Below are 26,651 nucleotides of genomic sequence, written 5' to 3' on the forward strand. Positions count from 1 at the left end.
ATGGTAAATTTCGATATTATGCCTAGTAATGCTGAATATAGTTAATCTCAATTTTATTGGGCTGAACTACAATAAACAGGTTTTACTATGTTTTTGCTTATTAATTTTGACAGTATGTACCGTTCAGTTTTGTCCACGATTTCATTTCGTTGTTCAGTACCGAGTTATTGTTGTTTTTAATTTTATTAATCCTGTTCGAAGAGCGGATATTCAGCTTGTTGAAGATAAAAAAAAAGAAAGTTGAATTACAGTTATAAAAATTAGTTTTACTAAAAATAAGTTAACTAACGCTTTTCGTTTCCCGAAACTCTGGCTTTTTCTCAGGTCAAGAGCTAGCCTTTGTTCAATACTTATCAATATTTTAGTCAAATGACTTCAAACGTACTATTGGACGTATTTTCTAAATTTTAATTAAATATATTAGCATTAAATTTTAACTTGAGATTCATTTAAACTGAAATAGCTGTAATGTTATAGTAGTAGCACCTTGGATATATACATATACTATAAAATAGCATCTTTCTCTTGATATGCATCTTCAAGAAAGGACAAATAAATGAGATACATTTTCTTTTGAATATATTTATTTTTTCTTTTCATTTATTTATTTTTTAGTGGTAAGAGTACAGCATATGTAAAAAGTATAAAATAGGAAGAAAAAAAAATGATCAAATTGGATCTGAGAATTTGAAGCATGTATATTTCTTTTTGTCCTTACACAATATATAGACAAAGAGTATGGCAGCCAGCTTGACTCTATGAAGGTGCTTGTAGGTGCAATTATATAAGGTGCAGATGTGACCACTACTAGTGGCAACTTCCTGTCCTGAGAAAAGGAGCAGCTAAAGGTCTTCTTTATAACTATTGTCTGCTTAGTCAGTTGTAAAATAGAAGCATTTTTCCAGATGGAAAAATAGAAAACTTGTTACCTTAAAATTCTGCAGTGGGTCAGAATCCAATTTAAGACTTCAATTATATGAATAACTGACAACCGTATTGGAAAATAAAGAGCTCATTTATTTGTATGAATTTAAAAATATACAATTATATTTAATACATAGTGCAAAATCAATGACTGAAATGTTATCTTGTTACGGCATAGAGAATTTCTTCAAACTAAATGAGAATCTGCATACACCATTGTTGAAACATCTAGTCTTGGTAAACATATCTCACAGAAAAGCTTTAAACAAACAATGCTATGAGACTATTCCCCGGGACAAATATAAATCATCAGTAGAACCCAGGCAAAAGCTAGAAGAGAACAAGTTGCTTCAAATTAATATTGCAATTAAGATACCTTGTTAAGATTTCAACCAATGATTAAGTAGGTCAAATAGTGAATCTAATAAAGGATTGCATACTGTTTGTCTAAGACAGGTACTCGTTGCCCGCCACAAAGTCTGCGGCAGTTTGGTGCTATGGAAGCAAGAAGAGGGCATTTTAGGGAGGGTAGCTTCGATGATAGGAAGTACACCAAGATGATAGGATGATGATGATGGTATACCAGATTGGCTGACTCAGACACCAGTATGAGACCTATTTAATCTGATTCAATAACTTTTTTAAGATTCGCATGAATATTTCTTTCTTACTTAGAATGATTCTCTTTACTCAATCGGTTGCTATTTTTTAAATGCAAAGGAAAAAAAGAAGAAATATTTTTTTTATTATTTATTATAATTTTTATTATTTAATTTTTTACTTTTTTTTCAAACTGAAAGCAAGTTACCGCACCTAGGATGAAATTTAAAACTATCAACGATGATTTTTATCAGCACCCATCAAGCCATCTGAAATTTTGCTTAAATTACGTTTTCTTACTCGTATTTTAATGTAACCTGTAGAGTTTTTCTCACTATTCATTAAAAAAATAATTCTAACAGTGTTTTATTAGCAAATTTATTTTCTTTCTTTCTTAATAACCAATTTACTATGTATGATAAATTTATAGATGAGTTATTTATTAATAAAACATTGAGCTGCTTAAAACAATTTTATACAATTTCCATACATATCCTATTTATCAATTATTATTCATAGAAATAACAATTTCAGTTCGTCATCGTATTTGGACAAATAGTATCAATGAAAATCAGAAGAGAGCTGAATCATGAAAAGGAACAATTTATTCAAGTTATTAAATTTAATAATTAATGAAAGATTCTCTGAAATTTTGAAAATGTTAGTTACTAATGCTTCTTTTGTGAAAACACGGTAGCTCTTTTAAAACCATTTGAAGGTGGTGGAAAATATCAAAGGGGTTTTTCTTCAAAAGGTCTGAACATAAGTAAAAATAAATATTCATATTCCATTATGACATTATTCCATTATGACATTTATTTTATTATGACATTTATATGGAGTTTGACATTATGACATTATATATACTCTTTATTATGAACTGCAGGGTGCCGGTAAGCCTTAGTCCCTTCGTTACTACCCACTGATGAGAAATGTGTCATCTCTTTTCTAAGCGCCATGAGAAAATCTTATTTTCACTTGAAATATATTCGTTTTGGTGCCCTGAGTTTCTGTCCCTTTTTGCATTCTTTTCACCGGCTTTTACACTAACAGGAACAAGCAGGTGCAACGACAAAAAAATTGATTGCTTAAACTTCTTGTTGCAACAGCTCTTTTAATAATTTCTCTTGTTACAAAAATATGAAGCTTCCATATGTTGGGAAGGGGTTTCAAGAGTCAAGAAAAGCTTTGATGAATGTGAGGGAAAAGTTCTCACATTCTTAATTTTCCAAGAAAAAAATATCGCAAATCAGCGACTTCCAAGTTATTCAGAGAATTTTAAATATATTATCTATCATTGGATAGTTAATATATTATCCGCCAAAGCTCGTTAACTTATTTTTATTTTCTCTAATTACTAATTAGAATTTAAAAATCTTCCGAATTTCCCTTTTATTTCAATACATAAAATAAAACACTAGCAAATTTTGTTTATAAAAAATAATGGAATTTGGAACTAATATTTTCATATTCAGAGAGAAAAAGAGAATTAAATTTTATGTTCAATAGTTTAAAATTATTATCAATTTTTAAAACAATCGCCGTTTTGCTCTGTTTTCTGTTTCTTATTATTGTTTTGTCCAAATTAGTATAGTAGTTTTTTAATTATGACTTTTAATTTATGGTATTTTTGTGTCCGTTTTTGTTTGTTAGGATGTTGATTAACTGTGTAAAATTTAAGTTTCGCACGTGATTATTAATATGATTGCCGTGCTTTGAGCAGTCCTTTGTCGAAACTATTTATTTTATAAAAATAACTTAGGATTTTTTTTTTAAAAATGATCTTAAAAAAATTCTTAACATTTTAGAAAATGTAATGAGCTCTTTTATTTTAAATTAATTATGATAAACAAGTTTATTAAAGTTATATTTTATTTTCACAGTAAAAATATTACCCAAAATATCATTTAATATTGTTTTTAAAAGTTACTTTATTGGTCACGCAGGCTCCTTAAAGGCAAACAAGTCCATGACTGATAGTGGAATGTGCATGTTGTACCCATGCTGTACCATATATCTACGCTGACTTTTAATGGTGAGCCCGTAAATGTTGATTGAATATTGTTTTTTAAACCTTTTTCATGAATAAAATCATAAATTAATTTTCTAAACTTATTAGTATCTAAATCAAACATTAAATTAGTTTTATTTAGAATGCAATAAATGCCACTGATAAAACGAAAGGAATAAATATTTTTATAGAAAAATAATCAATATAAAAAATATATATATATTATCAATTTTATTAATAAAAGAGGAATATAGTAACTGGTGGGACACTGTCTTTTTCTTAACCAGGGTTTGATTAAAGACAAATACTGATAAACAAAAAAGATAATTAATGCTGCACTAACAGTAAACAAATTGTACTATAGCAATACAGTTGAGAAAAAAACTGACAACAATTAAGGTAAAATGACACTGCTAATAATAAACAATTCTTCGAATAATCAAAATAAAAGACGCTATAATAATAATAAAGATAATAGAGAACTGAGACACTCGTATTGGCTTCTGTTGAATCTACATCCCATTTAAGCTAACAAAGAAGAGAATTAGATTAATCTCCATGCAATCGAAAATTTTTTATCAAAATTTTTATAATCTCTCTTTTTAGTGCTGAACAATATACTAATTGCTATTTTGAAACAGTTCATTATTCATTTAGTATATTTTCCCAAAGGCATTTACAGTGAAAGAGTATTTATAATTCAGGGACAATGCTCTAAACAATCTTCCCTCTGTCCCTCAAGGGCAGAACCTGTCATAAAATATTCTATTGCATCTAAACATTTTTCTGCATTGTGTAAAGTAGCACGAAAAAGAATATTTGAAAAAAAAACACTCTGCACTGAATACATTCTGAATATTTTTCTCTACAGCATCAGAGTACTAAGCCTGCTGCAGTTCTGTGACTACTCTTTTTTGTTTGTATGAGCTGAGTTCTGATGATCTGGCTAAATGTCAAGACAAGATTACGATATTTTCATAAAATTAGAATATAAAGTTGTGTATAAATAAACATCCTTTTTAGCAACTTTGCTATGCATTCTTCAAAGATGTTTGCCAGTTGAATATGGCCCTGGCAGTTTAAATTAATGCGATCTTAACCAATACATTCATCCACAGATGAAGCTGATTCACAGAACATTAGCCCAAGTAAAATTCACGAAGTTTTCATTACTTCATTGAATCGCTTTATAGTGACGTTCTCCAAATTAACAAAATGTTGATGCCTACTCTGATCTTGCAGTGAGAGAAATTTCTCAACTCTTCGTTCAAGAACAACAACTCAGGAATATTTCCGTATTGTGATCTGTCGAGCCAACTACAATCGCCAAGGTGCTAATTTTAAACTTGCAAATTAAAAAAAAAAAACACATGTAGATAATTGCCTGGGGGTAGTTACGAGTTATACCTTTCGAGTTCGTCCCCTTCTGTGAGTTTTGCTTTAGTTCCTGGCGACTGGCTGCCCCGAAGTTGTCAAGACTTGGCAATTATTCTTCCACAGATCACCATATGGATCACCTATTAGCCACAAAAGCCAGTTTCTTTTTAAGTTGGGCATTGTACCCAATTGTACATCAATAGTACCTTATATTTAAGATAAGCAAAATAAATTATTATTTGAAAGTGCAACCATAAGTAATATTAAAAAAGAAAAATTCAGTATCCCCTTAGGAAAATTTGCCATAGAGAATCCTATGGTAATCTATGGCAACCTATGGCTACCATAGAATGGTTACCATAGAGATTTGTATGGCACAACCCCATAAGCCTATGGCTTTCATAGAAATTTGTATGGTAAGATACCATACGCCTATGGTTACCATAGAAATTTGTATGGCAAACCCCATAAGTCTATGTCTACCAGAAATTTGTATGGCAATATACCATAGGCCACTGGTAACCATAAGGATTTGTATGGCAGTATACCATAAGCCAATGGTAACCATAAAGATTTGTATGGCAGTATACCATAGGGAAAAGCTGATCTAGATCCCCACCAACGAAACAACATCTCCTATGGAGTCCTCAAAAACATCTTCTAAAAGAAATAAATATCAATTTTTTCACCCCGAAGTTAATTAAATTCAACATGTAACCGCACAAGGCTTTCCCGGTGAGTCTTTTCCGGCCTCCTGGTGGCCAATTGTTTTATTCTTGAATGTTTGAAATCCGATGTTCCATTGATTTAGGCTTAGAGTATCAGATCGCCATATTAACGTGTCATCCACTACAAGTGGAATCTTTCGCTAACTTTGGCTACTTATTTTAATATTTTTTTGATCTCATTCTTAGTCAAAAACATTTTATTGCAAACGTCTATGCGAAAATCTATCTGAATTTATTAAGTTTTTAATTTCCGGATGTCTGGTACTTTTATTATCTGCATCTTTTCAAAATATGTCGCGATTGGGTATAGGTTTTCGCTATGTTAAATTTTGCCATTTGTTATCGCTGACTTTGTACACTTTAATTAATATCTTGCTGTTTATATTTTTATCTAAAATTTTTATATTTCTTTCTCCCAACTGTTTCTGACTAAACGACATTTTTCTTTTTATTTTATCCCCTCCCTCTGATTTTATAAAAATTTTTAAAGTCACATCACTTTTCCATTATTAATGGTGTTCTATTCCCCATAGCAATTTGTAAACATTCTTCATATGCAAAACGCAGTTAAGTGCTTATCATCCAGCCAGATCCATCATTTCTTTAATAATTAAAATTTTCAAATTCTTTTAACTTGTTCGGTGACAATTTCATTTTATTGCTGTCATATATCAATATCAAAGTCAGTGTTTACATTCTCATTAGTTTTTGATTTTAATTCCACTAAGGTTCTTGTAATGCTTTTTTACATTATCTTACATATGTTGGGGTTTTATATTTTTATTTTGTGCTTAATTTTTGTTTGCCATTAAATTGTTTTTTTATCATGTCTCTGTGTTTTCTATCTTACAACTAATATTTCTTAAGTATCCACATATATTTATACAATGTTCTGTTACATATTTATACTTAGCTTAAGGTCATCACTTAACTAGATTTGCTGAATTACTGGTTGACAATTGTTTTGCTTCAATATCATCTGCTGCTGTTACCAAAAATGCTTTTAACAATTTAATCTTTCCTTAGGTAACTTTTTCGTCATAGCAATTTCCTATACCCAATTAATTTTTATTTACTATCCCTGGCCAAGTGTTAATTTGTCAATAGCAATTATTAATTTTTCCAATTTTAATCATGTCTTAAACATGTTTTGTATTTACCAATGTTTCTATATTGCGTTCTCTTTTCTAACTGTGCTTAACACAACTCAACATAAATTTTCTGAGTTTTATATCCCTCACTAGTAGGGGATCAACTAATTTAGCCTGTTTTCTATTCTTAGCCTTTCATAGTCTAATACCATCTTTTTTATAGATAAAATTTTGTTCACATGCCACCACTGGTAGCACCGTTACATATTCGGCTTTTGTCCCGTTTGGTCTATTTTAAACTAATTTCGCTTCGACCACCGGCCCCACTCTTTATCTTTTGAGTTTTCATAGTATTTTATTGTTTTAGTAGTCTGTTTAATTTTTAGCTTAGTATCACATATCAAAATTTAAAAAAATTTCATACTCGCTCCGACCATCGGACCATTATTTAAATTTGCTTTCTTTTAGGTTCCTCTAATATCTGACGCTTATCTAACTAATTATGATACCAATCAATCAAATTAACGTTTTTTATACTCGCTCCGACCTCCAGACTCACTTTCTATTTTCTTGTTTTTTACAGTTTTAACAAATATTGGTTGCCTGTACTCAATATATTTTGTTCCTAATCAACATAACCAATATTTTCCCCACTTGCTCCGACCACCGGACCCATTTTCTAATGGTTAGTACTAACCGTTTAAAATTTATTTGAATAAGAACAGCATTCAGAAAGGATTCTGCAAGTAAAACAGGGAAAGTTTATCAAAGAAATTTAAAATAAAAAGCTTTCTGGATATATATTTATTCTGCAATTATTAAGTTTTGCATTTTTATATCCTTTGCGAAAGATTCTTTTAAGTAATTATTTTTTGATGTATGCTAAAATATCAACGAGAAATGTTGCCATAGCTGTGTGGCAAAGGTGTACCATAGCCTATGGAAAAATATTTCTTCATAAGATGTAGCACATCTTTGTTTTATGGCAAAAATTTGCCACATAAAAAAATGCCATAGGATATTCCTATGAGGTTTTGCCTCTGGCAAAATTTTACCATACACTTTTGCCATACATGTAAGGCAAAATTTTGCCATACGTATATGGCAAAATTTTACCGTGGGCAAAACCCCATAGGAATATCTTACGGCATTTTTTATGGCAAACCTATGGCAAATTTTCCTAAGGGTCTGAATTAGAATAGTTACACAAGATACAAACAATGTCAACAAACAGTTTAGATAAGATACATAATCATTAAATATGTAAAAAATTAGATTTTAACTTACCAGCATGAATTAAGACAGAATCATAATCGCCCCTTGGCAACTGCACACTTAATTTGTCCACATTGATTCCAGGGTGTGCGAACAACCTTGATATCCTATTTTCATTCAACATTTAAGTAATTACTTCACCAGGGAATCACCTCGTAAAAAGAATAAAAGTATTTTATTTGTTAGTATTTTAGGAAGAGACAGAAGAAATATGAAAGGTTTGCTTTACATTGTTCATTTAAACTTAAACATTAACTGTCAAAAATATCAGGGCATTCAGAAAGAAAAAATCTATACAATTTTAGATATAAAAAATGCAATCAGTTTGAGAAGTTAATTAAATGAAAAAATTCAATTTCAGATCAAAATCTAAATAAAGATAACTTAAATTGTTTTTATGAAAGTATGCATGCTCATAATTTATTCAATTGTTAAACCTAAAAGAATAATAATGAATGCAGAAATTGTGAATAAAAATGATATTTATTAGCTAAATTTGTTCCATTTCTTGCAGATTTCGGTTTAGAATTCTTTTTTTGGATAAGTTTACAATACTGAAACAAATGATTTTAAACATCATCAAAGAACTCTTCCCTATTTTTAAAAAAACTGAATATTAAGCTATCTAGAAAAAACAAATTTTAACTAGAAATATATTTCCTAGAAAAAAAAAGATACATTTTTATTATGTCACTAAAATAAATATAAATCATAAATCATGTAATTTAACTAAATTAAATTTCATTACTAAACTGCTTCACAAATTTTTGACAGATCAAATAAAGGATTTCTAGGAAAGCAGTGAAAAACTTTGATAAATAAAATTTTTTTTTTTTGATTACGATTTTCTTAAAATACATAAATTTTACATTTAAAGAGAAACGAACTATGTAATTTAAATTCTAAAGCGTTGTATGTACAGAGATTTAATAAAATTCATTAATCTTTTTTAAATTTCATGTAATTTTTTTATATGCTGCTATAAAACATACATTAATGTTATTTAAATCTTTAATTAATAAGAATTACATGTAATTAAAACTTTCATGATGATAAAATATGAAATCCCGTGCAACAAAATCCAGAAAATGGCTTCATAGAAATGCTTTTGTTTAAAAACAACGCCAAATACTTTCGCGAATAAGTTTGGCACAGTACAGATTATACTATCAATACAGGGTTATAAGAAGATTGATGGATAAAAGCTAGCGCCAAGCTCACTCCGCCCAGTTACCAATTCCTAAATTGACCAAATATCGTTCTCCAGGAGTTGGCACTTTGCTCCGCCTTCAAGGCGACTCAGCTTTTCATCCCTTCAGTGGGTCGATAAAATGAGTACCAAGCATGCTTGGGAGTTAAACACTGGGGGTCCACGTTGGGCTGACCACTCAACCGGAACATCTGCTCTTGCACCTCAGAGCCCAAAGGTTAAGAAAACTGAGATGGGCACAGTAAGCCTTGGCCCTCTATGGGCTGTCGCGCCACTGAGTTTAGTTTTAGTATAATTAACTTTAAAGCAACCGCCATTATTTAAATTCCCTGGTTCTCAACCAACCACTCTCTTTTTTCCCTCAAAGGATGACATGCGTCGAAATGAACTTCTCCGCTTTACCCTTTGACCCAGATTTTTTAATAATATTAATCTATAATTTTCAAACTCGGCCAGATATTACATTATAATATACAATACAATCGTTCCAAAGGAAATAATTATAGACAAATTAGGGGGCCAACGAGGGGTAAAAATATGGTTCCATCAGAAAAGCTCGGGAAAATGCAACAATAAATATATAGAATAAAATATACTTCCTACTTATAATACTGTCTTCTCCTTTTGTTCACTCCTTTTTCATTTACTCAATATTCATAGAATTATTTAATGGAAAATACATAATAAATATTTCATAATAATATTCAATAAGCAATATATTAGAAATAATGAATTTTATGAGCACTATAAAACACTTCAGCCGGGTCTCATCTACAGTCTAATCAATGTTATAAAAAATACTTTATTTTCCTATAAAAAAACATTGAATCTTCCGATTTTCATATTTTTATTTCTATAAATTTTGGAATTATATATTTATATTTATGTATGAAAATCTAAGCTTTTTTCATTAATTTTACTTCATAAATGTTTAAATGTCGTGCCAAAATGATGCAAGGTGTTTTTTTTTTAAATTTTTATTTTAAACTTCTTAAATGAAACTTGTATTTACAACATTAATTTCTTGTATAAGTAGCATATTTTATTAATTGATACCCGTGATTTATTAAATTTGTTTTATATACATATTAAAATTCCTATTTGTTGATATACAAATTAAAATTTGTTCTTATTATTAATTTAATAGTTAACACGACGTTCCTATTCTTCACTACTAAGAGTATTCCAAAAACAGAAAATCCAGAAAAAGAGGATATAAACATCGAAGAAAATAAAAACCTTTAAATTTTACCTTATTAATCTAAAAATATAGTTTCCTAAGAAAAATTTGAACTTTTACATAAAAATGTTTCAATCTCCATAATGCATTTGCGTTTTTACTCAAATTTATTAATTCACTTTATATTGTGTTTTAATACTTTTTCATTCTGTTAATAACAAAGCATGTTTCAAAAAAAAGATTATTTAGTTGAATTAAATAATACGCAACGGAGTATTTGATAGTGTGCATTATATTTGTGTATTCTGATAATAGATGGCTGCACCAGTTATTTAAAATAAATAATAGTTTCTGTCTAGTTAGTGGAGACGTATATCGTCAACAGATGGCACTGAGATACATTGAAATATTTCTGCTGTCTGGAGGGCCAAATCTAGTGAGGAGGGGGGATGGGTGTAAAACGGATTCTTGCTCTTAATTCGTATAGGAATACCCCCCCACCTCCGTTTTTCTCTCTAAGTCCTTTGTGAAGATTGAGCAAGAATTCAATTGAAAACATTTGATTTTGCGTTTCGTACTTTCACTTATTATTTTTTTTACGTACTTTCTGCTACTGAAATTCGATGAGTCATGAAAAAAATTTCTTAAAATAGTCCGTAGTAATTTTAATTCTCTAATTTTATTTTTGCTTTTTACTATTATAATAATGCAAATTGACAAAATAATCCGATTCATTTCTCCCAATACTCGATCCAGGAGTTCCCTTGTCTTCTGGATTGGGTTCAAAATTACAAGGCTACGGAGTTGAACATTAGTAGTCATAAACCCATAAAATTTGGTCGGCTGTTCAACGGCGGTTATAATATAAAATAAAATATAAGAGACAGTGAAGTAGTTATTAAAAAAATCTGTTAGATTATCGGAATTATATTTGTGGTAAAATCCCCCCCCCCCAAAAAAAAACAAATTAGTTTGAAAAAATGTTTTTTGTTATATTCAAAATTTCATTAATAATTAATTTTATCAATAATTAATTTTGTAAATTAAAGAAATTTCAATGTTGAATTACTTATGTTCCCTTATGTTTAAATAATTACAAATAAGTGCAAATTTGGAAAGTTATTGTATGGAAGTGCACCGTCAGTCCATACTTGGCAAGGGACACATGTGTCCTTATCTGCATTTATTTATCCCTATTTCATAACCATAAATTACTATAATTCTAAATATTAAATGTTTCACTTATTTTAACTTAAATATATAGCAAATAACGAAAAATGCTTTTAATGAAAATTCGTTAATGTACTACAAGTATTGCAATAAAGCAAAGAGACAGATTTAAAAAAAGTTTTTTTTGTAAATTAAGGAGTTTTTAAACTCCTTAAAAGAGTTTAAACTTTAATTTTTCAATATAAAAATTATTGAAAATAAAATAAATGTTTTTTTTTTTATCTTCAATCAATGTTTTTCCTTCTAACTATATTTAAAATACCTCATGTTTGGTTTTATTCTAATTTAACATTTATTAAGTACTTTTTACGTGATATTTGTTGTTTAGAGAATGAATTAAAAGTGTATTTAAAAGAAATAGTTAGAATTATGAAGGAAAAATAAATATTAGTTAAGTGTTTTACTATTAATGCTAAAAGAAAGATGCTGTCACTGAATACCAGATGTCCGGCTCAAAGTCAGGTCGGATATCTAGTAATCGGTAGCCGGTCAGTGTAAGATCCGTTATATCCCTAAAGTTATGGTATTTAAAAATGCCTAAATAATTAAAGTTTTTTTGCAAATTGTTATTTTACATTGTAAATCAAAATGAACCCTTAGGAAAATTTGCCATAGAGAAGCCTATGGTAATCTACGGCAACCTATGGCTACCATAGAAATTTGTATGGCAGATACCATACACCTATGGTTACCATAGAGATTTGTATGGCACAACCCCATAAGCCTATGACTACCATAGAAATTCGTATGGCAAGATACCATAGGCCAATGGTAACCATAGAGGCCTGTATGGCATTTATATGGCACGTCACCATTCTCTTATGGCAACCATAAAAATTTGTATGGCAGTATACCATAGGCCAATGGTAACCATAAAGATTTGTATGGCAGTATACCATAGGCCAATGGTAACCATAAGGATTTGTATGGCAGTATACCATAGGGAAAAGCTGATCTAGATCCCCACCAACGAAACAACAACTCCTATGGAGTCCTCAAAAACATCTTCTAAAAGAAAGAGATATCCATTTTTTCACCCCGAAGTTAATTAAATTCAACATGCAATCCCACAAGGCATTCCTGGTGAGTCTTTTCCGGCCTCCGGGTGGCCAATTTTTCCATTTTTGAGTGTTTGAAATCCGATGTCCGATTTAGGCTTAGAGTATCAGACCGCTAATCTTTCGCTAACTTTGGCTACTTATTTTAATATTTTTTCGATCTCATTCTTGGTCAAAAACATTTTATTGCAAACGCTTATGCGATTATTTACCTGAATTTATTAAGTTTTTAATTTCCGGCTGTCTGGTACTTTTATTATCGGTATCTCATATATCAATATCAAAGTCAGTATCTACATTCTCATTAGTTCTTGATTTTAATTCCACTTAGGTTCTTGCAATGCATTTTTACATTATCTTACATATGTTAGGGCTTTATATTTTTATTTTGTGTTTAATTTTTGCTTGCTTTTAAATTGTTCTTTATCATGTCTCTGCGTTTTACTATCTTACAACTAATATTTCTAAAGTATCCACATATACTTGTACAATGTTCTGTTACATATTTATACATAGCTTAGGGTCATCACTTAACTAGATTTGCTGGATTACTGGTCGACAATTATTTTGCTTCAATATCATCAATGGGACAGTCCCTGGCCATATCATCTGCTGCTGTTACCAAAAATGCTTTTAACAATTTAATCTTTCCTTAAGTGTACAACTTTTTCGTTATAGCGATTTCCTATATGCAATTAATTTTTATTTACTATCCCTGACCATGTGTCAATTTGTATATAATAATTATTAATTTTTCCAATGACCAATGTCAATTTGTATAAAAAATAATTATTAATTTTTCCAATTTTAATCATGTCTTAAACATGTTTTGTATTTACCTATGTTTCTATATTGCGTTCTCTTTTCTAACTGTGCTTAACACAACTCAACATAAATTTTCTGAGTTTTATATCCCTCACTAGTAGGGGATCAACTAATTTAGCCTGTTTTCTATTCTTAGCTTTTCATAGTCTAATACCATCTTTTTTATAGATAAAATTTTGTTCACATGCCACCACTGGTAGCACCGTTACATATTCGGCTTTTGTCCCGTTTGGTCTATTTTAAACTAATTTCGCTTCGACCACCGGCCCCACTCTTTATCTTTTGAGTTTTCATAGTATTTTATTGTTTTAGTAGTCTGTTTAATTTTTAGCTTAGTATCACATATCAAAATTTAAAAAATTTTCATACTCGCTCCGACCATCGGACCATTATTTTACTTCGCTTTCTTTTAGGTTCCTCTAATATCTGACGCTTATCTAACTAATTATGATACCAATCAATCAAATTAACGTTTTTTATACTCGCTCCGACCTCCAGACCCACTTTCTATTTTTTTGCTTTTTTTTCAGCTTTAAAAAATATTGGTTGATTGTACTCAATATATTTTGTTCCTAATCAACATAACCAATATTTTCCCCACTCGCTCCCACCACTGGACCCATTTTCTAATGGTTAGTACTAACAGTTCAAAATTTATTTGAATAAGAACAGCATTCAGAAATGATTCTGCAAGTAAAACAGGGGAAGTTTATCAAAGAAATTTAAATTACCATACGTATATGGCAAAATTTTACCGTGGGCAAAACCCCATAGGAATATCTTATGGCATTTTTTTATGGCAAACCTAAGGCAAATTTTCCTAAGGGAAGTATTAGAGTATAATTACTTTAATGATCTTATACAGAGACTTACGAATGGGTGACTTTTAAGATTAACGAATCATGAAACCAAGTGCAATGAGGCTTTTAACCTCTATACCCATAGAATTTTTTAAAATTTATCTGGCTATTTGAGGCAAAATAAAAATATGTTAACGAAGCACATGCATAAAACAGATGTTACCAACCTCGTGCATATCATGCGCCATTTTATTGACAGGTGCTTTTAGGTGCACCCTATATCTGTGTGAAGCTTACTAAGTAATAATTATATATACACTGGTGAAATAAATTAAGATAATTTACATATTTTATGGAATTTTACAAAAAGAACTGAACTGAATGTAAAACCACATCTTCTGGACAAAAATGCAAATCTTGTGCATCAAATAAGTAAGAGTACACGCGTGTGTAGGTGGAGCTAGTAGAGAAATAGACTTTCTGCGTGCGCGAAAGTTGAGACGCATTTCGTTCGCTAGCACACCTTGGAGAATTTCTTGGTCTTTTTTGCAGCAATAAGTTAAATTCATATTGTAAAAGTAAAAATGAGTAACCATCAACGTTTAGATGATGGAATGAGGTGTCAAATTGTGGGAAGGCTAGAAGCAAGGTCCAGATTTGTAGAGAGTTCAATTTAACGCCCAGCATCGTGTGCAGCTTATGAAAACAGCTCCAGGATACCGGATCCACCAAAAGAAAGTTTGGGCAAGGTCGTCCAAGGGCCTCGACGGCCAGAGATTTGTGATTTTAAGTTTTTTCAGTCCTTTTTGAGAATCACAATTTATAAAGTTATTCCCCATACTAACACAATTAAAGAAAACTTTTCACTGAAGATAAGAAAATCATTAAAAATTTTCTTAAAAATGTAAATATTCAAAAACATGAAAGATAAAAAATATGAAAATACAAGTGATATGAGACATAAAAATTGACACTTTTTGTGAAAGAAATTTCAATCTAAAACTTGTATTCAGGATTTTATACTTTGAAAATAAAATGTAAAAAAAAAAAAAATTGACACAATGGTCTTTAATCTGAAGTTTAAGACTTCAGTGTTATTAGGGGAAATTTTTTGTTGGATTAGGGGCTGTATTCCCCCAAAAGAGGAAAACAGTCCCTAGCCTCAACAATGATGTGCTAGAAGATCCTAGATTCAACAAATGCTTAAGTATTCTTTTTTTTTTTTTTCACCACAGAGAAAAACTGCTATCGCCCCATATCCTTCCAGATTTGGGTAAACTTTAAACTTGCAGAAGAAAATTTGAAAGGTCGGATCTTCCAGAAAAAAAGGGGACCACACAAGGGGGCCGGCAGAATAATATAAAAGGGGGTGCAACCCTCTAACAAACTAACTCACCCCCCCAAAAAAAATTACAAATATTCTGTTATTAGATTTTGTTTTCTTATTACAGATACTTTTATCTGTTAATTTTTCTCAAGATACATTTCTTCATTGTTAACAAGATATTTAAAAAAAGGTAAGAATTTCCTGTACTTGCAAATTTTACCACAAGAAGCTGTATTGATGGCGCTGGCATAGCTACTGACTTTGAAACACAAATAACTACAAACAGTAGTTTCGTATACTAACGTGTTTGTGTACACTTAACATTGGTATTGTGCAATTTTCACGAAAGCAGAACACATTTGCGAAGAATTAGGCATTGAAATGAATCGACCTCTAGTGGCATCTAGACAAGTTCATAGATCGAATGTGCCTTCTGAAAATGCAGAAGAATTTTACAGGACGTCAATCTTTATTCTTTATTTGGACTCCCTTATGCACTATCTACCAATAAGTATTTGGACACGTGTGATTGGAAAGAAAAGCAAACTTTATTCATAATCAATAGTTGGCAGAGCCTCCACGAGAGGAATTACAGCGTGAACTCTCCGGGGCATACTTTTCACAAGTCCTTGTGCGACGGCTTGTGGTATTTTCTTCCACTCGGCTTTAAGAAGACATGCAAGTTCCTTCATCGATTTTGAACAGGAAGTACACCCCTTAATTCGGCCATCCATTTCGTCCTAGAGGCTCTCGATAGGGTTCAGGTCTGGGCTCTAGGCCAGCCAGTCCATTCGATTAACCCCACTGGCGCCATACCAAGCCTTGGGGACCCTCGCATCTAGACGGCTGACATTGCGTCTTGGAAGTAACAGGGGTCCACCCCATAAAACTGCCACAACGTAGAAAGTGCATTGTCATCCAAAATAGTGCAGTAGGCATCGGAGTTGAGCTTACCATGAATGGGGACCAAAGATCCCAAACCATGCCAGGAGAAACAATCCATTTCAGGACCGGATATATAGTCATTTGCATAGATGCCCAAATACTTATTGGTAGATAGTGTATCTTCGTTGAAAGACCGTTTTTCTTCTACACAAAGAAAAGCATTTTCACTCTTACAGCTTCACTGGAATGCGATGAACAAACTGGACAATGTGTCATATCTTGAAGTTTTAGAAGATATACTATGTATAAAGATCTGCTCTCAGAGAAAATTCTTATGAATCCCTCGAATACATCGATTTAGTTATTGATGCCACACCGTATTATCCAGCTGTAGCGGAGGCAATCAAAATTGGCCTAACTCTTCCAGCTACTACGAGCACATCTGAACGCACTTTTAGTACAATGTGACGCATCGAAACATGGAATCGGTCTACAATGTCTCACGAGAGATTAAGTAGTTTGTGCATGCTCAGTGTGCCTAAGAAAAGAATCAAAGATGACTCAGAATTCATTGAGAAAGTTATAAGCAGATTTGGACAGCAAACAAGATCATTACAATTCTTGTTTGATTAAACACATTTTAAACTTTTATGTACCAATAATTACTTAATTATTTGTTTTTGAATAAAAATGTTTTTAATAAAAAATTATTTTCATAACAAAATTGTTTTTCTGTATCTCTTTAATTGTTTTAAGAAATGCCAGGGGGTGCAAGTGCACCCCCTTGCACTTCCCTGCCGGCGCCCTTGGGACCACATGTTCCATCGAACCATGAGTAATGTTGTCATATTCGGCATTTTTAATTTTATATATAGCAATGAAAAATCATATTTATCTTTAGCAAAACTATCTGAAAAATTTTCTAAAATTTCTTGAACTTTGGAATTTGCATAATTCCGTCAACATGATTTTGACTATGTTGCACACCATTATCACATTTAGTTTCAAGATCATTTGAAAATTCAAGATTAGTTTCAGTTTTGCTATTTAAATCTATATTTTTAGTCTATTGTTTGTTTTATTTTTCTTTAAACTCACATCCTTATTTTTATTTTTTTTATGTTCAAAATTTTATTTTATTTAACATTTTCATTTTGTTTTTCTTTGACTTGGCATTTTTTTTCCACTTTCTTTATTGGTATTTTTATTGCAAGCATTAATCAGGATTTCAGGGGAAAAATGTGTAAGAACAAATTGCTTTTATAATCAGAAAGGGTGATCAGTCTTCTCAGATTTTACACTACAACCCGTTTAACACAATTAATTACTAATTGAAATCCAAAACAAAGCTTTCAAATTCAATATGGTATTAGGTAAATCAGTTTCTAAAATTTGACTGACCTAGCTATTTTCCTTGTTTTTAATCTGAAGTGCAAGTTTGGTTAATTAGCAAATTACTTTTTGTTTGTTTTCATTTATATATATTTTTTTCCTTTTGGACACATAATTTTTCGAAAATATTTGTTGGGTTTATTTTTAAAATACTACCTGTGTTAGTAAACAAGATACTAAGAAAACAAGATAGTTTTCTTAGTCACCATCGGGAGGTTGTCACTTTTATTTTGAATGTATTTTGAGTGTATCCGGATACTATTCATTGTCAATTCGTGGTTTGATCACTTTATGTTGGATTTGGCTGTTTCTCTTATAAACTTGGTCTGTTAATGGAAATGCCTGAACCTTCTCCGGGTCTAACTTCATTTAAATTAAAATTTTGTATTGATTTTCAAAATTATTTTTTGTACTATTTTTGGTTAACATATTTAATTTATAATTTCTGCCACACTGTAAGGGCATTCAAATAACCAAAATAAATTTCAATAATAAAAAAATACATTTAGAAATAAATTAAATCTCATAGTTGCTTATTTATCGTTACCTTCCGAAAAATACTAAAACCAAATTTAAATTCTTCATAAATATTCAATTGATCATATATTATAGCACATAATAAATTTAAAATGAAACTAAGTATCCTATAACATGTATATGCTAGTCAAATTAAATCAATTTTGTTAAAGTAAAATTCCTCGAAGAAAAAGTATATTTCAATAACAGTAAATAAGATTTGGAAAATACAAAAATAAACATAGCTATTAAACAATGAACATATAGTATAATGAACAATATATAAGATCAATGAATAAAAATTATCCATTTCAAATGAAATATCAAGAAGGAAAAAGAAATTCAAAAATTATAACCAAAATCTATTGTTATTTTCGCGATTTAAACACCAATTACTTTTATATTGAGAAATATTTCGAAATTATTATCAAAAAATGAGCACAGATCAAAGTAAACATTCATTATATAAATACCATTAAAGAAATTTATACTGTGGATGAAAATAAACACTGGAAAACACCTTTTCATAGTTAATAAATCATTCTAAATTTTTGATGAAACACGCGAATAGTATCGACTATCACAAGACACGTGCAGACGGGAAAAATATTCACTTTTTAACTTTCAACTGCCATAGAGACACGGGTAAAAATTGTTCACCATGAATTATTTTAAATCGTTCGTTTTTTGATGTATCACTGAGAAACTATTGGTAATCAAAACAAGTTGATTACAATTAGGAAGGATTTGCAACGACTCCTCGCTGGTACTGGTTGTAAACCCGCAAGAGACTTTCCTCTGATAGTTGAATCCGACAAGGTGGTCGAAACTGAACGACGAAGTCCAATCTCCTGCGGTAATTCCCACAGCAGCAACGGTAGAGGCGACTTCTGGACACATTAAGTAGGAAAATCCCGAAATTCTCTTCTTATTTTGCATACAACATTACGGGAGATAGAATTAAATTTACTTCAAAACATTTTTAATTTGTATGCAATTCTCATAATGGTTAAACTAGTTATTAGATTAGTTCTGGAAATTAGTTGCGAATTTTGTATATTTATTTCTGAACTTATTGAATGAGTTGTGATTGTAACTGCACTGAACGATTTGGTGTACTATATAAAACTTAAGTATTATATATAGAATTCTATAATATGAAAGAGATTCTAACTTAAGTTTCAACATGATCCAAAATTGTTAATAATGTGTATTATTTGCACGTTCTGCGAAGCAGTAAATTTCTAAAAAAACCAAAACATTTTGCTTATATACTGTTAGAGAGCCGTCTTGGCTCAAGGAATAGAGCGTTCGCCTGCCAATGAGTTGACCCAGGTTCGATTCCCAGCGGTGACTGGTTAATACGAATTCTGATCCCGGCTCGCACCGGCCAGAGTGCTGACGTAAAATATCTTCAGTGGCAGACGGATCATGGGTTTCAATCCCCTTATCGTCTCTATGTAACGCAAATTCGGATTAGTTCCATCAAAAAGTCTTCCACGTAGGCTAGTTTGTCCCAATGCCAGAGTTCCCTTGTCCTCTGGTTGGTTTCAAAATTACGAGGCGACGGAGTTGAACATGATAATCGTAAACTCAGAATCGGTTCAATGTTGGTTATAAAATAAATTAAAATGCATTTTTAGAAATTTTATTTAGTTTTAGAGATTACATTAGCGCAAAAAGTCAAATTATACAAATACGTTACTAACCTAAAAAATGAAGTTTATATTACAGTTTGCTATTAATTGTGGGACTGTTCTAAACTTACGATTTCTGCTTTTATTTTTGTTAAATTAAATTAATATTTAAAAATATACCCGAGCATAATAAAAATTATACTATCTAGGCAACATAAATTGTTAAATGTGTATTTAAAACACTAAATTTAAATAGGAATATAATTATAAACTTTAAGTTAAATTAAGTAACTTAAGTGCTTATTTATATTATTCTTAAACGCATTATAAATGCATCGATTTATCTGGAGCATAAAACAATTTATATATTCATTTTAAGAACAGCTCCTATAACTAACTAAAAAGGATTTTCTTTTTAAACACAAATAAAGGAAATTTTAGATGGACTCTGTGAAGTCGTCGAATAATAAAATAAGAAGAACTGTTATTTACTGTTATCGATCTATAAACACTATTTTTTCCTCGTATGTGGTGAATCTAATCTCCTTGTTTTTTGGAAAGGCTTCATATTTCTGACAGCAAGCTGTTCTTTATTGTACAATTATTATTTTTCTTATTTTTCACCATTTGACTCATCATATAAAGTAAAAGTACTTCGATCAATGGCTCCTTTTAATCCATGAGTATTTTTAGATTTTAATTTTGCTTACAAGCTATTTGGATAACTTAGCTACTTATACTGGATAAGACTCGGATTGATTTTTCTGCTGATTTTACACTGAGAAAAAAAAATGGATGAAACTACCTAAATAAAGTAAAATTAACTGGCTCTATGGGAACCCCAAATGGTTTTATGGGAACACCAAAAAGCGAGATATTTTTTACCTAAGCGCTTTGGTAATGAGTTTGGTGAATAAAATATAATTTTATAATGTGTGATAAAACTTGTTAAAAGTGGTAAAATTTGATAATTTTATAATGATATCTTAGAGCATGGCATAAAAACCATTTATTCGGTTAAATTTGGCTTTCTGTTTTGTATTTTTTACTAAATGTATGGTAATAAGAGCTATAATTTCGAAAACCAGAATTTCCGATAAACCGTGATGATATAAACGGAAAAATTTCAGAATGAATGCTTTACATATCGTACATTTTGATTTTATTACTTTTATTATTGAGTAATAGTATAAATTTATTTTCCGTTATAATGAAGTCTTGAATCTCATGCTTTGTGTGTTTTTAAGGTTAGTTTATAAACATTTTCTTACATCTCAGGTAATTTCTTCACAATTTAAAATTTTCATAACTTTAATCACCAAATTCGAATTTTAAGTTATAATCTTTAAAAGCATTTTAAAACATAATATCAAACAGCTCTTTTATGGTGGGTTTATTTCATTGGTATATTTCAATTTTGGTTTTTCTATTTTTTTAAAAAAAATTTAGTGTTTTTTGTGTAGGTTGGCAAAGACCACAAAACTCTTTTTTCAAAACCAGTTTTGTTGTTGTTTTGTAATTCAGTGTCAGGTAAAGAGTGCAGAATGTGTCATTGGAATAGGGAGCATTATTTCTCTGAAATGTTAAAAAATTGTTATTGATTTCATCATTCTGAGACTTGATTTCAATAATTTATTAGAAACTTAAAATTTTTTTTTCGCAAGCAAAAATTTTGTTTAAATTTTTAATTCTTCCTAAATTGATCTATTAAATGTCCTACCTAAAGGAAAAATAAAACTCTGAATTATCGGATTATTATAGTAAAGTTATAATTTTTTATTGATAAAATAAATTCAAATTTTTTTTTTAATTCTTCGCAGTCGTAACAAAGTAAATTGTCTCTTAAACAATTCAAATCGCATAAATTAGAAAGATGAACATAACTAAGCTCACCGGACAAAAAATTAGTCGCTCTAGTGAGCAAGCACCGATGAATCGTTAAGTTTCGTTAGATGACGCAGTGGTCAAGTGACGTGTTCAACTACGTGCACACTGCATCAACGTGATCAAGGACAAGTAGCTATTAGTGAGATACTTTAGTTTGAAGCGGAAATTGTGTATAAATATGGGTAAATGTAAGAATGTGAGAGAGTGGCAAAAAGGGGCAATTGTGTTTGGTCGTGCGTATGGCCATACGGTGAATGAAGTTGCTGGATTTGTTTGTGTTTCGATGCGGACTGTTCAACGCGTCTACAAGTAGTGGTGCAATACACGTAGTCACGAAAGACGACGCCAGAATTGTGGTCGGAAAAAATCCTGCATGAAAAAGACAGGAGATGTGTTTCACGACTTCTCAATCAAAATTGCTTCCAAACCCGACAGGAATTGCTTCAGTAAGTAAATGAAGGTCCATCGCAACCTGTTAGTGAGAGGACATTGCGACGGGAGCTGCATGCAATTAACATTTGGAGTCGAACATCTCGTAAGAGGCCTTTGCTCACACAGGCACATAAAGCTGCGTTACTTCAGTGGGCTGGAAGTCACTGAACGTGATCAGTTGCTGACTGGCGAATGAAATACGATCTGACAAATCACGTTTTTGCCTTTATTCAAAAGACGCACGTCGTCGAGTACATATGAAGCATTTCATCCTCACTGTGTGCAAGGTCAGGTTCAAGCCGAAGGTGAGTCTGTCATATTTCGGAGGCGTTTTTCGTATTATAGATTGCGCCCCCCACTGAGGTGGCCCAAACAATAACCACCATGTTTATTTGAACATTCTGTGTGATTAGATGCTGCCTTTCAGTCAACATCTTCATGAAGAGTGTGTTGTCGATACTCCCATTTTTCAAGATGACAACAGCAAAGTTAATCGGGAGGAACGAATATGCTACTGGTTTTACGAACTCTCATACACTCAATTACATCTCGACTGGTCTGCAAAATCACCTGACTTGAACCTCATTGAAAATTTGTCTGACATGTTGAAACAACGGGGGAAATACCGAAATCAGCTTCCTCGCAATTTAGTGGATTTGCGCTATCGAGTTCTCAGCTAGTGGCTTACAATGGATTCGAGGTATCTGCAAAACCTTGTGGACTCACTTCCTAACCAAATCCAGGCGGTTATCGAGTTACACGCTATTAAATGATGTTTTTCATGATTTCTCTAAGGGTGACTAATTTTTTGTCCGGTGTGTTTATTTTCAACTCATATTTAAACTTCTTCAAATAAAATGTAAAAATATTGTTTTTTACACTTTCATTTTTAATAATAAATGCTTTAAGTGGCCTGTACGATGCGCAAAAAAGAAAAATTAACTGCTAAATTTATTTTTTGCATGAAATAATCTTGGGATAAAAGAATTATACAAATGAGTGATGGCTCAGGGGCCTTTCAGTGAGGTGAACTGGGTTCAAATCCCAGCGATGACTGGTCTATACGAATCCGGCTTGCACCGACCAAAGATAACTCTCTCAGTACCCCGAAGGTTTTGTATAAGTCCAGGAAAAAATACATGCAATACATAAAACCAATTCAGAAAAGAAATTCAAACAAAAACTTGAGAAAATAAAATCTCACATTAAATTGGTCAAACAGCGATTTCACAAGCAAACTAAATGGAAAGGAAACACTTAAAACAAAAGAAAACAACGCCCTGTATTAAAATGCGCAGATTGAAAAAAAGAAGTAAAAGAGAAGATTACGTAACAAATTAATATAATGCTTAACTGGGGCTGCTCAGTTAAGACTGCTCAGTTAAGACTTGAATTGCCCCTGTTAAAAGAAATAAACTTCTAGTATTCTTCAATCGTTTTCTTAATCAAAAAATTAACATTACAAAAGTTAAAAGGAAAATCATTATTCCTCAAATTATTCAAAAAATTATTTACAGCCTCCCGAAAACTTTCAACGTTATTGCAAATATTTTTAATCCTAACCAATGGTGAAGAAACGAAATTTTTAAAAATTTTATTGCACAGATTAGTATTAAAGTTGCAGAAAAAAATAACTTCAAATTTAAAAGCTTTCCTTTTATCAAAAACACCAATTTTGATGATTTTATCAACAATATCAATTTTAAAATCTAAATATTCAACATTTAAGCAATTTTCATTAGTTTTCTTCAAAACCAAATCTTTAGGATAAATACTATAAATAAAATTAAAATTATCACAATTAAACAAAATCAAATCATCAATATATCTAAAAGCTTTTAATTCATTATACTCAAGAAACTTAGCTTCACAAAAATGCAAAAAAAAAAAATATTAGCAAAAGCACCAGAAAAGGAATTACCTTGTGGAATTCCAATAATTTGTTTATAAAAATCTAAACCATTGAAAAGAACATTCTCAAAAATATTAAACCTATATAAATCCAACCAATAAGATTTATCAATTTTCTCTTTAAATGAATACTCATCAAAAATTTTGCTACAAATTTCAATAATCTGTTCATGTGGTATACTTGTATACAAATTCTCAAAATCAAAAGTATTAATACTGGAAATATCATTATTATTAATAAATATAATCCAAAACTTCAACATTACTCTCTATAACAATATTTTTCTCTTTTTTAATTTTAAGTAAAATAATTTTTAGAAAATTTAAAAACTTTTTAATAATATCAGGATTGTAACAACTAGTACCACACGCAATAAACCTAAATTTAACCGGACTTTTATGAAATTTAACAAAAGAAAATAAATATGGAAATGTAATCCTATTTAACCCTAATTTTAATTTTTTACTAAATGCAATAATTCTTTTTTCAAAAACTTTCTTATCTTCTTTTAATTTTAAATAAGTATTATTTGCGTTACATTCTCTAATAATCAATTTTTTAAAAAAATATTTACACATAATACAAAAATTATTTGATGCTTTAATCAACAACAGTAACAATACATTTATCTTTAAGAATTTTAACATTTCTAGACAAATCATGCTCAATAATAGTACCACTAGGATATGAACATAAACTGGTATTAAATTTAACTATTTCAATAATTTTAGCTTTTCACTCTGAAACCTATGCTGCTTTTAAGCGCGTTTCTTTCAAAGAATGTTTTCTCAATTTAGGATTAAATCTTTTAATATTGAACATTAGTCGTCGTAAACCCAAAAATTGGGTCAGCTCTTTACCAGCGGTTATAATTATAATAATTGAGGGTGAAACGTTTAAATTCGTTTAAAAGTTCTCGAGATATGGCGAAAGACGCAAAAAGTAAAATTAACATTAAAGGATCCAAACTTTGGATTGCTCTCCTGACCAAACTATGAGAACCAGATTGCGGCTATCCTCCTAATGTTTTGGGGATCAGAAATCCAAATCTGTCGAAAAAAATGTATGCTTATTCAGAGAAAGTACGCTTTTGTGTCTGATTTCGTAATTTAAAATATCGTCGGTGCACTAATTAATTAATATATTTGAGATCATCTCTTCAAACCATCAAGATTGTGTCTTAGAAAGTGAAAAACTGATTATTAGATTAATAGTTATTCTGGGTGATCTTTTTTTGTGTGCAGTGTATAGTGAGTTGAAAAACGATTTTAACGAACAATTTTTGATCTAATGATCGGATCTTCACTTTCTAAGGCTAAATCTTAATGGTTTGAGGGGAAGACCTCAAATATGCTAATTAATTTTGCAGACGATATTTTAAAATACGAACTCAGACACAAAAATGTATTTCCTCTGAATTAATGTGCCCTTTTTTCGATGGATTTGGTTTTTTGATCCCAAAATATAGGGGGTTGCCGAAATTAGAGAAATATGGTTCAAATAGTTTGGTCTGAAAAGCGCTCCAAAGTTTGGATATCTTAATGTTTATTTTTCTTTTTGCGTATTTCACTATATCTCGATAACTTTTTAACCGAATTGAAACATTTTTGCACACAATTATAAAATTAGTTTATGCAAAGATAAAAATTATGCAAAAAATAAATTTTACAAATATTTATCATTTTTCATTATTTTTATTAACGATGGTTATTTCAGTAAAATGCTGAATTGTACAATTTTTTGCATCATTTAAAGAATGTAATTTTACGTTGCAAAATACAATCTTTGAACAAATTCAGTTGAATAGTTCATGAAAAACTTAATTTCAAAAAGTTTAGATACTTAAAATTCGATTTCGCAGGAACTACTCGACCGATTTTGCTCAAATTTTGTATTTTGCATTGTAAAATTATGATCTTTAAAATGATGAAACAATTCTGTACCTTAATGTTCAAAATTTTCCCCTACAATTATTAAATAAAATAATAAAAAAAATAATAAATATTTACCAAAAGTTATATATTTGCATGGAATTATCATTGGATAAACGAGTTTTATAATTGTGGGCAAAAATGTTTCAATTCGGTTGAAAAAGTCTTGAGTTACAGCGAAATAGGCAAAAAGTAAAATTAACAAAAAGGGGTTCAAACTTCGGAGCTCTCTCCTGATTAAACTATGGGGAAAATATTTCCCAGATTGCTGCTACCCCCTATATTTTGGGGGTCTGAAATCCGAATATGTGGAAAAAAAGATATGTTTATTCAGAGAAAGTACGTTTTTGTGTCTGATTTTGTAACTTAGAATATCGTTTGCACTAAATAATTAGTTTATTTGTGGTCCTCCTCTCGAGCCAC

At 30.6% G+C, this 26,651-nt stretch overlaps 1 long non-coding RNA gene across 1 annotated transcript; it reads right to left on the bottom strand.

Annotated features, from left to right (window-relative positions):
- Positions 1-996: 996 nt before the first annotated feature.
- LOC139427127 (uncharacterized) lies at positions 997-9,260 on the bottom strand. The gene is made up of 3 exons (XR_011638277.1): positions 9,036-9,260; positions 8,019-8,158; positions 997-1,254 (listed from the first exon to the last, which is right to left on the bottom strand). It is a non-coding gene; the product is annotated as an uncharacterized lncRNA (long non-coding RNA).
- Positions 9,261-26,651: the final 17,391 nt, after the last annotated feature.

The sequence above is a fragment of the Parasteatoda tepidariorum genome, chromosome X1, assembly GCF_043381705.1.
Source record: "Parasteatoda tepidariorum isolate YZ-2023 chromosome X1, CAS_Ptep_4.0, whole genome shotgun sequence".
Taxonomy (NCBI): domain Eukaryota; kingdom Metazoa; phylum Arthropoda; class Arachnida; order Araneae; family Theridiidae; genus Parasteatoda; species Parasteatoda tepidariorum.